General features: G+C 39.2%; 1 long non-coding RNA gene across 1 annotated transcript; it reads left to right on the forward strand.

The window, feature by feature from the left end:
• Positions 1-3,784: 3,784 nt before the first annotated feature.
• Positions 3,785-5,652, forward strand: LOC127304528 (uncharacterized). The gene is made up of 3 exons (XR_011745897.1): positions 3,785-4,026; positions 4,817-5,109; positions 5,177-5,652. It is a non-coding gene; the product is annotated as an uncharacterized lncRNA (long non-coding RNA).
• Positions 5,653-6,020: the final 368 nt, after the last annotated feature.

Here is a 6,020-nt window from a genome sequence, read left to right on the forward strand (position 1 = left end):
GAACTTGAATATGGAATGGAGTTCGAATATTTGTTCGGAGTCCCGGATGAGATCCCGGACATCACGAGGAGTTCCGGAATGGTCCGGAGAATAAGATTCATATATAGGAAGTCATATTCCAAATTTGGAAATGATCCGGTGCATTTATGGCAGGTTCTAGAAGGTTCTAGAAAAGTCTGGAAGAAATCACCATGGAAAGTAGAGTCCCGGAGGGACTCCACCTTGCATGACCAGCCAACCCTAAAGGGGAGGAGTCCAAGATGGACTCCCCTAGGGTGGCCGGCCAACCCACCTCAAGGAAAGGTGGGAGTCCCACCTTGGGTAGGACTCCCTCCTTGAGTAGGTTTCCCACATATGGGAGGTTTTAGTGTTGGGGTCTTATTCGAAGACTTGGACTAGAACTCTTGGTGCTTCCACCTATATAATGAGGAGGAGAGGGAGGGGGGCAGCCACTCTTTGGCTCAGCCTTGGCCGCACCCCTTAGAGGGCCGGCGCCCAACCCCCTTTCTCTCCCCAAATCCTAGCGGTCTCTCTCCTCCACCACATCCCGCACGCTTAAGAGAAGCTCCGCCGGATTTCTCCACCACCACCAACACCACGCCGTCGTGCTGTCGGATTCAAGAGGAGCTACTACTTCCGCTGCCCGCTGGAACGGGGAGGTGGACGTCGTCTTCATCAACAACCGAACGTGTGACCGAGTACGGAGGTGCTGCCCGTTCGTGGCGCCGGAAGCGATCGAGATCAAGATCTTCTACGCGCTTTTGCAAGCGGCAAGTGAACGTCTACCGCAGCAACAAGAGCCTCATCTTGTAGGCTTTGGAATCTCTTCAAGGGTGAGACTCGATACCCTCTCGTTGCTACCGTCTTCTAGATTGCATCTTGGCTTGGATTGCGTGTTCGCGGTAGGAAAATTTTTGTTTTCTATGCAACGTTATCCTACAGCATTCAGAGATTAATTTGCGACTGAGGCACTCTAGGAAGTTGTTCCATGTGTTGCAGGTAATGATGATGATCTTTCTAGTTGTTGGAGATATGCCCAAGAGGCAATAGTAAAGTGGTTATTATAATATCTTTGTGTTTATGATAAATGTTTGCATACCATGCTATAATTGTATTAACCGAAACAATGATACATGTGTGTTATGTAAACAACAAGGAGTCCCTAGTAAGCCTCTTGTATAACTAGCTTGTTGATTAATGGATGATCATGATTTCATGATCATGAACATTGGATGTTATTAATAACAAGGTTATGTCATTAGTTGAACTAGCAAGGTGGCCCTCGCAAATGCGAGGGCATCGTCTTAATGTGTTTAGAGTATAAAAAATATGGTTCTAATATGATTAGAGCATTATCCCTGTGTCTTAAAATTAGTTAAATCGATGGAAAACTGTGCCCTTGGTACCTTTGTTGTATCATAGGATTTCCTAGGTTTGTTATCTCTTTTATAGTTGCAACATACATGATTAATATAAAATTTATATAGTTCTTATGAATATGGAGATGTGTATAATTTTATAGTAGCACCATATTATGACCTATGTGGTTTTGTATTATTAGAGGAATAAAGTATTTTTCCCATTCATTTGCTAAAAGTAAGAAGAAAATGGAAAGATATATCTTGGCCAACAACCTAATTATGATATTTAATCATTGTAAGTTTTCACTTGGCCCCTTAACAATTATAAAAGCATATAAGAAATTCTTAAAATGTTAAACATATTCTCTACTCATGAACTTTTAAATGTACTGTTATGTGGATTCTTCAAAAATATGACGAAAATCAATTTTGATTGGCGTGATGACAACTTGTACATATATACCACATCACGAGTATGTGTATGCCATCCATGCCATATAATTCCTTTAAGAAGTTTCCTATTTTTTCAAAAACATCTAAGGAAAACCTAATAAACACGATTCTACGATGAAATGGAAGCCCATAATTAATAGCATTAAACATAAAAATAAGCAAGTTACTTCTACTTATAATAATTGAGAAAATGATAAGAATTAATAAAAGTTCAACCTAGTTATGATGAGATTTTTTTCATCATGTCTACTTTCTTTAATGGCTATTTGGTTTTCATTTCATGATTTCAATATTTGGTTATTGTAGTATTTTTCTTTATAGTTTTTACTTATTTTTCTATTCTCATTTTCTATTACTATGTTTCCTTAAAATATCATGTGTTTCTATTTATTGGAGATCTTGATTATATCGTACAAAAAAAATTGTGGGTTTGGGTTGCCACTACATTGGTGAAAACGGGTCCAGATCAGCCCTGACCACTATTAGTGATCAAATTTACATTGTTGAGTGTTCGAGACATATTTCAATTAGCTAATAATTTAGTTACCACCATTACTTGTGTATATATATTTATGTCCGCTCCCGTGAGAACGGTACCAAAAAATTTCCAAACTAACTTATCGACTTTCCTCTTATATATATTTTTTTGACTCAAAACACTTACTTGCAAAAGACGACGTGTTGAGACACCAAAAGATTATCAAATATATATCTAAATATTCTTGACTGTTACTTTGTTCTTGAGAATTACTTTCGAACTCGTATTATTACATACTAATATAAGTAGATGTATGAGAAAAAAAATCAAAAGTACCAAGAAATTAAGTGTGCATATTGAATCAATGCATGGATATCAAAATTAGGCCAGCCAAGAAAATGGATTCAGATGAGACCATGCTTGTCAATTAAATATATAGTATTGAAAATGACACGAAATCACACCTGATTCAACGATGGAGTGCACGCCCGTATGGCCGTGTACCACGCATGTTTTGCTTGCATGATTGATTGACGCCGTTAAAACATGTATAGATCAGCCCTAACCACCGTTAACAATCATTACAAGGTTAACTGTTGACAGACATATTTAAATTTAGCCAATAATTTAGGTACCGAAAACACTTGTTTTATTTTCCATGCATAAAAAATATGATTTCTCTATAGGGAAAGAAGCAAATTAATTTTAACCTTTTATAAAATGTCAGTCAAATTGCATGGTGGCACTGGCATACCAGTTTAGGAAACAAATTTAATCTGAAATATGATCTTCTGAATTACATAGTTCGCGGCACATCGCACAATCGTGATGCTAAATCCTCATGCTTGTAAGTACCTTAGTTGTTTACTAATATATAAAAAAAACAATGAAATATGAAGATTTTTTATGGGAAAAGTTTGCTTCCGCGGCTTTGTGTGTCCTGCACTGAACTCCTAATAAATTCTTTGATATCTATTGATATTTGTAGAGCTGCTGATGTCATCATCATCAACTAATATTAGCAGGCACGAGTTGGATTGGTGGTTAGGTAAACACTACTTGTCAGGGTCCGATAGGAAACAAATCATCGGACCCATCGGATGACGTCAAATCTCTATTTGATCCCACGGTCACCCAGATTTGGTTCTAACGAAATGAAAAGAGTGGGCCCATTATCTTCGCACGTCACCCAGCTGGATCCCCAAATTCCCGGCCGGTGTACATACTCCTCCCCATATTTGGTTCGTCGCCGCCTCTAATCTCCACCTCACCGCGCCGCCACTTCTCTTCCCACCGGGACGCGCCCTCCCATACCAGCCGAGACCCACCTGGATCTAGTCCTGCACTGGCACCCATGCCGTTTCACCATGAAAAATAGTCGCCGGGGCATCCTTGATTGGCAGCGCCCGCTACAGCTCACCTTGTTCGCCGACCATTCTCGGCAGCGACGCCAGAGCATGTATCCTCCGGGATTTCTTCTCTAAGGTACCCACGGGATTTCCGATCTCTAAATATTCTATCCTTCTATATTCTTTGTGCTGTCACGTGATGCAAATTCTTGTGCTAGAACTAGTATTTTTCTGCAAATTTGAATATTCAATATGAAGGTTTGTTTCAATTGGTATGCAAGATGCTGATACGATGATTCAAGTGAATGGAATGGTTTGGAGGCATGCATTTATCAAAACTTTGAAGATTAAATCTGACACACCTACAATTGATTTGATGGATCTGGCAAACACACCAATATGGCCTCTTGCTTCTTATTTTTGTAGCTATTGTACAAAAGTTTGGGCACACACAATACTAGGGATGCTTCTTTGTTTCTTACGGATGCTCCTAGCTACATCGTAGATAATATTTGCTTTATCCATTGTCAACCATGCTTCTTTGCTTTTCTCAAATTTTCAAACCGAGTACCACTTCATATCCATGCTTCGTGATTTAGTTAGTGTATGGATTTCCAGTATTTAACTATTTTTGGTTGAAACTTGGCCTCGTGATTCATAAATCTATCATATATGATGAATAGATTTAATTAGTGCCCCATATGTTGTGTGAATTCTTGTTTTTTCATTCATGCTTCTTATGTGCTACCATCCTAATTTCATAATGCTTCATCTTTACTCTTTAGAGGTCTGGCTGAACACCATGCATTCAAAGTGCTTGCAACACTATATATTACAGCTTTATTAGTATTCTTGCCATGCTTCCAGCTTAACAAATACATGTTCCAAGCTGCATACATGCTTCGTACCTGCGTCGTACAAACTGCATACATGCTTCACGCCCATTTTTGTCAATGTAACTTCCTACAGGTTGTTGAATGCATGGTGTTTCCTCGGAGATCTGAACAGTAGCGTCGAAGCATTAACAAATTAAATACCCAGATGTTCGAAGCTGCATACATGCTCTGTGCCTGTGTCGTACATACTGCATACATGCTTCATGCCCATCTTTATCAATGTAATTCATAACTGCGTTTCCCTACTTGAATTTTTATGGTCTCATTATTTACCTGCAGGAGAAGATTGACCATCCTTGGTGATTGCAGGCAAGCTAATGTGGTGCCATTTGATCTATATTTATGCCCTATAAATGAATAAATACCTGAAATCAAAGACCTCACCATTCCTGTCATCCTGCGGGTGCATGGGGTTGGCGGAAGCATGTTTTATATCTTTGGAAGCAAGCCTTAATTTATTGGGAAGTGTCTACGTCTCCATAGTAGCCGGCGTCGGGACCTAGAAGAAGCACCCTCGCACATGGATTTCTCTAGGAGAACGTAAAGGTGTCTCGCTTGGTTTTCTAGGAAAGGTATGTTTGTAGGTTGTTTGACTTTCTCAAGCCATATGGTTGTTTTAAGTTTATATATTGTTTGCAGCATGATTATGGACGTCCTCAACATTGAGATCCAAAAGGTTGCTGATTTCATAGAAGCACACACTTTACAAGGGCGACGAGCTGGTGACTCCACGCTCCATCGATGGTGTCTGATGATTTTCTGCTGATCTTAGGTATGGGACTGGTGATGGTTGCGACACCGTGAATTGGTGTAGCCATTCTGATGAAGTCCAAATCTTCGGAACAACGAGTAATGGGTGGTCGCACGACGGCGGTCTCATTTGCCGACAACGTGCTTGTGTCTTCGCCACATAGTTGATTCTTTGTCCTCGCAACATACAGTGGATATGAAGCTTTGGTTTGTAATAGGAAGCACTTAGTTCGTGATCCATTACCATTTGAAACATAGTTTACCGGAGGAAATCTGGCATTCAATGGTAGCAAACTTTCATTTCCTTGGAAGCACATCCAAAATTCGTTTGAAGCACTAGTAATACTCTTTTATGTGGAAGCACATTTCTATTTTCATTAGAATCCATTCTATAGGCCATGGTCTACAGACACTACTCCCTCCGTCTCACGAAACTAACCAATTGAAGATTTGAATATATCTATGTACTAAATACTATCTAGATACATCCAAATTTTGATAAATTTAAGACAAATTTCTTGAGACGGAGGGAGTACTTGTGATGCTTTTGAAAAATAGTACTCCATTCTAAGTATACAAGCTATGTTAAGCCGAAGCAAATTTCATCAGTGACAAAGAACAAAGTATTATTTTGTCCATACTTGGTACAATAATGATTTTGATATTTTCGAAACAAGAGGTGAAGCTATTTTCAAATAGAAGCAAATTTGGATTCCATTAGAAGCTGATTTTA

Source organism: Lolium perenne, chromosome 5 (genome assembly GCF_019359855.2).
Source record: "Lolium perenne isolate Kyuss_39 chromosome 5, Kyuss_2.0, whole genome shotgun sequence".
Lineage (NCBI taxonomy): Eukaryota > Viridiplantae > Streptophyta > Magnoliopsida > Poales > Poaceae > Lolium > Lolium perenne.